General features: G+C 48.6%; 1 protein-coding gene across 1 annotated transcript in view; it reads left to right on the top strand.

Annotated features, from left to right (window-relative positions):
• The first annotated feature begins 687 nt into the window (after positions 1–687).
• The window catches only part of ESRRG (estrogen related receptor gamma), a 237,960-nt gene continuing 230,146 nt past the window's right edge, over positions 688–8,501 (top strand). Inside the window, exons 1-2 of the mRNA XM_090263305.1 lie at positions 688–1,099; positions 6,866–6,959. The gene's annotated coding sequence lies outside the window, so the exon portion shown is untranslated. The remainder of the gene's footprint in view (positions 1,100–6,865; positions 6,960–8,501) is intronic.

Here is an 8,501-nt window from a genome sequence, read left to right as displayed (position 1 = left end):
GCTGGGTGTTAACAGTCCGTGGATGTGTTTTGCCTGCTGCGCTGGCTTTCGGTGACAGCGTCCAGCTTCCCCCTTCCGCAGAGGAAGGAAAAGACGGGTCTGAAGAACCCTTCCCCACCTAACCAGGTTTGGGTCTGAAGGCACCATGACTGTCCTCTGTGGCCCTTCCAAAGCTACCCACACCACATCCCTGACAGAGAGCCCTACATCTGTCCCTGTTTACTGCTCTGCACAGAAATGCCTTAAAAAAACGAACAAAACTGAATAGGGCAAGGCCAAAGCTAAACAGCATACCAAAAGGAAAAAAAAAAGAAGAGATTCTTGTCTCCAATTACAAATCAGAGTGTTTTAGCCCACAGAGATTTGGCCAACTGTCATCGTGGAAACCTAACACCTCAGCCGGGCAAACGCCTTTCAGTCTGACAGACTGTACCTCCGTGCACGCCCGAGACCACCGATTTGGCCAAACTGTACAGTGCGGTCTTGACGACAGCGGCACACGCCCGTCTCGGCTGGCAGCGGAGAGTGGCTCGCTTGTGACCCGCGCGGACTTCTGATGCTCGCATAGGTGGGTGCGATCCTGTTACCGGGAGTCTGATGTAATGGAACAGAACTGCCTTCCAAGTCGGAGGCAGCCAGGGCTTTAAAAAACCCTACCCGCCGCCGCCGCCAGCCGCCCCTGTCTAGTTATCCACGCTCCGCTTCGGAGTGCCGCGCGCGGACTCAGCGGAGGTGCAGTTCGGGGGCCCGTTACGCGTGTGCCTCTTCACGTCTACACCGCTGTCCGTGGGACGCGGGGAATGGGTCTAAGTCTTTGATTCGGCAGCTGCGTGTCACCAGATGCAGTGAGGTTAGACGGCCAGTCATCTGGTTGGCTCTGGGCTGAAACTGACCTAAGAGGCAAACTCTCAAACGACAGCACACTCGGCTACCTGCCACAGCCGCTCCATTCAGAACAGCCCTCACGCGCCCGTGGTGTGGGAAGGACTGGCTCAGTAGCTCCGCAGCTTCCCCAAGAGTGGGTTTGTCTCTGAACAGGAAGGACAGCAATATACAAACATAACAGTGTCTTTTTCCTTACGATACACATCCCAAAATTGTAAGTATGATATTCCTCCATTTGTAAATGCTTATGGGCTTTCATGGAAATTACAGGGAGAAACGGGACAGTGAAATTCAAACCTGGCTTGGAAAATGAATTTGAAACGTCTAAACAAGAGCGATTTGCTTCTGTACATGAAGACATCTCGGGTGGGGCAGGGGTGGGTTGTATGTGTGGGCATCTGCCAAAGGAGAGCGTTTCAGTTCTTCTTCTTTTTTTTTTTTTAATCACACCCTCAAAGGAATGATCCTTCAGCAGGGACTTCAAAGCACAGATTTGTGCGGCAGGTTTAATTTGGTCATTTGAAAAAAAAAAAAAATTGTGTGCGTGGCGTTGCAATGAAATGATTGCTCCTACAGGCTAATAAATCTTCAACGGCCTTTTTAAAATGTACAAGGATTTGTGATTTCAGTGTGCTAATGTGCTGTCTTCCCTGGAAAATCCCAGGGTTTGCTTAGAAAAGAAATGATGGAAAAGAATTTAAAAATGGACCCAGACTGAAGGCCCTTAGCATTCGGTGGAAGGGCCGGTTCCGCTTGCCTGAGCACACGCTGGGAGCTGCTTTGTTAGGATTCCAGGCGGCTCCCTGGCCAGTGCTTCTGTTGCGCGTGCACTCGGACCCCACCGGGTGCAGAGCAAATCTTTGCTCAGTTAGGCGAGCGTCGGTCCCTGGTAGGCTTGGCTGCTGGCCCAGGGCTGTTAGGCTTTTCCCTGCAGCACCTGAATGAGATATGGACGTGACATTGCTACCCAGGGTCGAAACAGTGGATAAAAAAAAAATAAATGAATGAATTACATGGTCACAGAGCTGACAGAATCATTTTGAAAATGCCACTTATGCCTCCCTGGGTACAAGCTGCAGAAGGAAACTCCTGCTTGCTGACTGTGAGGTGCTGGGTCCTTTGCTTGGCTGTTTTTTTTTTTTTTTTTTATCTTTCTGCCTCCCCGTTGTAGATGCAGAATAGGGGTGGTGGTGGGGAGAGAGGTCCTGGCAGGTGATGAAGTGGCAGGGCACTCCAGGGCCGGGGACCTGCTTCATCCCGGTAGGCCTGCCATTGACGTAACAAAAGCTCCCCCAGACAAAACACCGTAGAATAAAGTCACAGGGCTTTGGAGGGGGGAGAGAACTCTGGGCGCAGGTCATTTCTGCTGAGGAGAAAAATAAAGATCAGAGAGAATCAGGGACAAAGTGGAAAACAAGTCATAAAGTCGTCGTCATCGTAAGAAACGTTTAAACCTGTACGAATTTTTGTGAGTTTATATGGGCCAAACCGATGACAAGTGCCGGGCAGTGAAACCTCAACTGTTGGCAAAGGGGCTCCTGAGAATGGCTGTTTTGCACCTTATTTTATACGCGAGAGTCAAAGGAGAAGGCCTAAGGGCTTACGTGAAACTCACCAGTGACAGGTCAGGGAGGTGGGCGGAAGCACAGCGCGAACTCTCTGGGATTGGATAAAAAGTAAAAGGAATGGAAACATATTTCTTTTACATAGGTTGACTTCACAGCACTGGGGCTTCCGTGGCTCAAAAACCAACCCAGAGCAAAGAAATAAAAACACCAATGTACAGGTCACAATTGAGCGTCCTCTGTCATAGAGTCTGGTGCAAAGCCATTGGAAGGTCTCTACGCTAGAAAAGATCAGGTTTTCCTTTAGTAGAGAATTCCTTTCCCTCTCTTCAGGTTGGTTTTATAATCTGTAAGCGATGGTAGTAATCTCTACTTCAGAGGGCCGCTGAGAAAATTAAGGAAATACAAAGCTCGCAGCCTGGCGCATGGGCCACGTTAAGAGCTTCGTGGGTGCCGTTTTGAGAAACGTGGGTGATTGGGCTGTGGCAGTAAAGGCTCGATGTGGCGTCTGGAACTTTCTTCTGGTGGAATGAGGGCCAGATTTGTGGATCTGCGGCCTGGGCAGGCAAACAGCGCCCAGTGCTCAGAGGGTCTGGAGCTTGTTGCCGTCTTTAAATTCTTAATCATTCTTAACAGTTCCATTTTGTACTGGGGTCACAAATAATGTAGCTGGTCCTGAATGTAGTTTTGTTTTTTGCATTTTTTTTTCATTTTGCCCACTATTTTTACTTTCTTTCCAGCTACCTTTTGTTGGCTGTTTTAAACTAGGTTTTGGCATGATCAGGCACAAAGCAGGCGCTCAGTGAATTCTCCCTTCTTTGGACTTCCTTGCCGTTGTGTCCGGGGTGCTCCCCCATACCTGCCTCGCCCCTTCCCTTGGCCCAGGCCTGGTTTCCTGGAGGAGAGTACACTGCTGCTCCCTCTGTGTCCCAATGTCTTCCCTGCCCTTCCTGGGGGCCTCTTGCCGGCCTCCCTGCAGTTCAGTTTCTCCCCAAGCAGAAGGAGCCTGATGTCCTCACAGTTCCCTTGTGACGCCCCTACTCTCACTTCTCCCATTAGTGCATCAGACGGGGAAATCTTTCAAGGGGAGAGATTTTCTCTCTTTCAAACCCGCCCCCTCTCACCACACAGCACAGAGTCGGTATTCAGAGTTTGTTGACTGAAGAAGCGACCAAACACATTCTCAGAGCTGTCAAGAACACAAGTGACTGAGCTTTCCTTCTGCAAATTATTTCTGAGCCATTGAGTGTCTAGTTGCATGCAGGAGGGACAAAATGGAAAAATAAATAGACAGGGTTGCCTCTGAGGTAGAAAGGAGCTTCTAAATATCAAGAATTGGTGCAAAATTAAATGGGTACCACTATATGCAAATCAGTAAGTACAGTGGAATGCTTATTATAATTCCTATTCTACTTCATAATATTTTACAACTCCTGTTAGAAGATTGTAATCATGTTTCTTTAGCATAGGCCTTTATAAGTTCAGGAGTTTATAAGCCTTTTAACACGTGTGCCCACCAGACAACGAGGAGTCCAGATAGGAATGTGTCCGATGGTGGACGGAGATGAGAGTCAGTAACTCTGTTGCGATTGAACGCTAAATTTTGTGAGCGTCTATGACTTTCTGAGGAGAAAGTCCCTGGCTTTCATCAGATCCTCAGAGGAGCCTCTGGCCCAAAAGTAATTAAAGACCCCTACTTTCGTATCTCAATTTGAGAAAATGATGTTTCTTTCTCATTAAAATAGAATATAGTAAATGACTTACCCTAGTTAAAGGGATACATTCCTGACTTGAAGCAGCCTCACCATATAGACCCCCATTTATCCAGAGGTATCTGCATGGATTGCCTGCTTTTCTCTCCAGCCCGAACGCGTCTGCCTCTGCAAATTCCTCGGTGTGTCCTGATGCACAGGAAAGGGCGGTTTAGAACACCGGTGGGCCCCTGGCTACTCGGTGGTACGTTCCTTCTGTTGTTCTGGGTTGTTTTTAGACTTCATATCATTGATATGTTTGGGGCATTCGGTGACAAGATGTTAATGCTTCCCTGACTGGGCAGACAGCTGTGTTGAGAAGTGTTAGCTTTTCAGTAAAATCATCTGTTCTATTAGTTCCGATTTACCTGCAATGTTAGCTCATTTACAACGTTTTTTTTTTTTTTTTTTCCTTTAACAACTTCTGTTCCCTTTCTTGGTTCACTGTAATTTTGTTTGAAAGAGACTGAGATTCCTCCTCCTTCCCCCTCCATGAGGTAGGGTATTTTCACTTACAAGTGAATGGGTTTGGGAGGGTACCCCGTCCTCAAAACATGCTCTGGTTTTAGGGCTTTCTAGGTGAAAATGCACATTGCTGACAAATGAAATGTCTGCAGTGATTATCGGGAAATCCACCCCCACTGATAGAAGGGCCTGGCATGTTTCTGGTTTGCTTCTTCTAGGTTGTGCTTGTATTGAGGACATATGCCAGGCTGGGCGGGGGGAAGAAGCCACGATTTGTCCTCTCGGTTCAGATTTTACAACCCTTTGTTGATATAAAAAGTGTATTATAATATGTCTCACTGTCCTTGGCTCTCCCTGTCATTACATATTGCTCATTCCCTTCCTTTGAATTCTTTCCTGTCTGCCTACAGTCTGAAGGGAGAAATCACTCATAAATGTCTGCAATGGTACATTCAGTTCTTGTGTCTAAGGTTTACCCTTGCCTCCCTATGTCAGTTGTAAGCTTCTGGAAGACCAGGGCCCATCTTCTTTGCACTGCTTATAAGCCCCAGCCTAATGCCGGACTCGCTGTTAATACCATTAAGTCATGGCTGGTTCAGGGATGATGTTGGTCCCCTTCTACCCTGAGGAAGCAAATCGGCCATTTAAGCTATGATTCTGCTGGCGGTGGTGGTAGTGGTGGATAGTTAAAGCCTCCTGGGGTAGATTGTCTCCTGAAATACTTTCTCAATGGGACAGGAAAGCAAGACAGAGTCTCTGTGTAAAGAGTAAAAATGCTACTCCAAATTCTGCTGGTCCTGAATGCGACATGTTTAGAAAAGAAACATCAGTTTTATATTTATCAGAATTATTTACCAGAAATAAATGATTCAGTGTCTCTCGTTTCAATCAAGAGTCAGCTCTTGGAGTTACAGTATTGACTTGGACCCCACTGTACTGCCTACCTATGGGGAAGATGAAGGAAGTGGGCGCAAGGGCATGAGGAGTCAGGAGTGATGCTGAGAAGAATCCCCCGAATGATCTTTGTGGTCTTCCCTGGAGAAGGAGGGACATAGCTTCCCACCTCTTAAGTGTGGACTCTACACAGTGACTCTCTCCCCAAAAGTATAGTATGGGAAGCGGTGGGAAACCGAAACTCTGCTGTGGGGAAATTTAGTCAACATGACCTCAGCCGGTGGCCAGGGTCAGCATCAACAATGATAAGCCATGCTGATAGCGTGTACCTTTGACATGATGCGGTGAAGAAAGCTCTTACATCTGCGGCCTTCCCCCCAGAACCCAGACCCACCAGTCTGACGCCGAGAAAAAGAGAAGTAAATCTCAGTTAAGGCATTCCATAGAATTCTAGACCAGTCTTCCTCAAGGTCACCGAGAACAAGGAAAGTGTGAGGAGCTGTTACAGCCAAGAGGACCCTAAGGAGTCAGGACAGCTAAATATAACGTGATATCCTAGGTGGAGTCCTGGAGCAGAAAAAGAAGAAGGAGTCAAAATTAAGGAAACCTGATTGAATTATGGAGTTTGGTCAACAATAATGCATCAGTATTGGTTCATTACTTGTGATAAATGGACCCTACTGAAGTAGAATGATAACAGTAGGAGAAATCATGTTGGGATATATAGATAGGAACTTTCTTGCACTCTCTCTACAACGTTCGTGCAAATTTAAAATTCTGAAATAAAATAGTTTGTCTTTTAAAAAAGGGATGCTGAGCGGTTGAGGCTGGGAGACTGGGGAAGAGTTAGGGGTTTCAAAACAGCAGGGGAGTGGGGGGCTGGTGGTGAAATCAGACCTTGGGGTTCATGAGAAGCCGGGAGCTGAGGAAGAGGAGGTTCCACGGGGAGAAGAGAGGCAGGCGATTGGATGGGCGCTGGGAGAGATAATAGCATAACAAAGAAGGAATTGCTCGAAGGCTCCCATTCATAGTTAAGAGTGGGGCACTACACAGGGGTCCTTCGATGCACAGGGTTGGCATTGCTCTAGGTGGGGGGGGTTGTAAGACAGTTTGTTGTTGTAGAGGGAATCCCCAAATATTGGCGTCTGTGGGTCTTTTCTCTAGAACCTTCTATGTCTCCCAGAGTTCTTGAGCGTCTTGCCTTGGAGATAGACACTTGCCTGGGGGGTGGGGTACTGGGAGCCCAGAGGGGAAGCGGGGTGCGGGTGTGCTGGCTGCCCTGTAATGGCCTCGTTTTCCTTTCAGCAGGTGTTCTGAGGCGCCCTCTGCTCCCCTCCACTCCACCGCTCCTGGCATTCCCGAGGCCAGAGCTCCTCTAGCTCAAGTTCTCCAGCGCAAGGTGAGGAGGGCCAGTGTCTGCCGCGCTGCACAGGGGGTAGGTAGAGGACAGGGTGCAGACGCTCAGCCCGCTCCCCATGTGGTCAGCGCCATGCCGCGCCCCGGCCTTGCCCCGGTGCCCGGGCCCGACGCCCTGACCCCTGAGCTTTCACAGTGAAGAGTCCTGGGTCCGGCGGATGCCCCAGGTGGCCTTCCTTTCCGTTCACTCCCTGCCGGTCTCTTGAACGGTTAGTGCTCTGGACTCCGCGTTCCAGCGTTCCCTGCGGGGGAGCTCAGGGAAAAGCATGTCTCCTGTTTTTATCGAAACCAGAGAATGCATTTCTTTTTCTCCCTCTTGCTCTTCTACTGGATTTCTGAGATGAAGGAGACACAACAGTCTTTACCCTCTTAAATCGAAATCCCAGGATCCGACATTTAAAATCACCTCTGTTTTCTTACCTATGTCTGTGTTTTTAAAACGTATGTTCAAAGTGGATGTTTTACATAGTCTGATTACGTGTTTATTTTCATGAAAACGCAGAGGGAGTTCCGGCACAGAGCTGTCCGCTGGTTTTCTGAGTCCGTTGGTTTAGGGTCCTCAGAGCGCGGCGCTTTCTGCCTCTGGGGCGGGCCTCACGTTTTGGAGCATGAGCAGTCTTTGTCAAATGACACAAGACGCAAAGGCTGGTTTTCTGGGATGGAAATGAACGGAACCTGAGGCCCTTCCATGCACCACACCACTCAGTTCTTTTCTGCTTTAATATTTTAGTGATTTCTCTTAAATGACAAAAACAAAAAGCAAACAAACAAAAAAGTACGTGATTCTGGCTCTTGGCTTCTTGAGCTGTATTCAGTTGTCAGCACGTGGAGGGTGGAGGAAAAGGAAGAGAGCTTTTCCTGAGCCCTTTCCTTCCCAGGAGAAGGAGAAGGCCGGAGGTTACCCAGGGGCACTGTCCCTGTCATCCGGGCAGAGCACCTCCCAGGAAAGGCTGTCCTTTCCATTCACAGCACTTGAACTTCCCTTTGGTAAAACGTCAGCTCTGCTGAGCGGAACCTTCGCAGTTCTTCTTTCTACTCACTGACCCCTTTTCACGTCACTCTGGAGTAATAACTCTGTGAGGTCACTGCCTAGCATAGGGACTTAGTCAATGGAAAATAATAATCATAATGGTTGCACTGTTAATAAGTGTCAGCTCCAACAAGCCCTTCTCCCCTGTGGCCTCGGAGGTTAGTGGATCTGGAGTGATGGGCATGCGATGAGCTGTCTACCAGGACAGACCCCTGCAGGATGGAGTTCCACCTACAGAGGACAAGAGGGTGCATGACCCTCGATTCTCCCTGAGCTGACAAGTGACCGAGGAGTACAGAGTTACCTTCAGGAGTGTTTTCCCCCGGGTTCCCGAGTCGAAGCCCACTGCCCCCTAAAACCCAGGGCCTGTAGGACTTTATCCCTGTTACACTTACGTCAGCCTTTAGTCTTTCCCATCACGCTGTCATGTCTTCGCTGGTGAGGCCAAGTTCTAATTTGTGATCATGAATGCTTGGAAGGCAGCAGGCCAAGGCT

Source organism: Furipterus horrens, unplaced genomic scaffold, assembly GCF_987537825.1.
Source record: "Furipterus horrens unplaced genomic scaffold, mFurHor1.1.pri manual_scaffold_15, whole genome shotgun sequence".
NCBI lineage: Eukaryota > Metazoa > Chordata > Mammalia > Chiroptera > Furipteridae > Furipterus > Furipterus horrens.
This window is presented reverse-complemented; position numbering and strand designations above follow the sequence as displayed.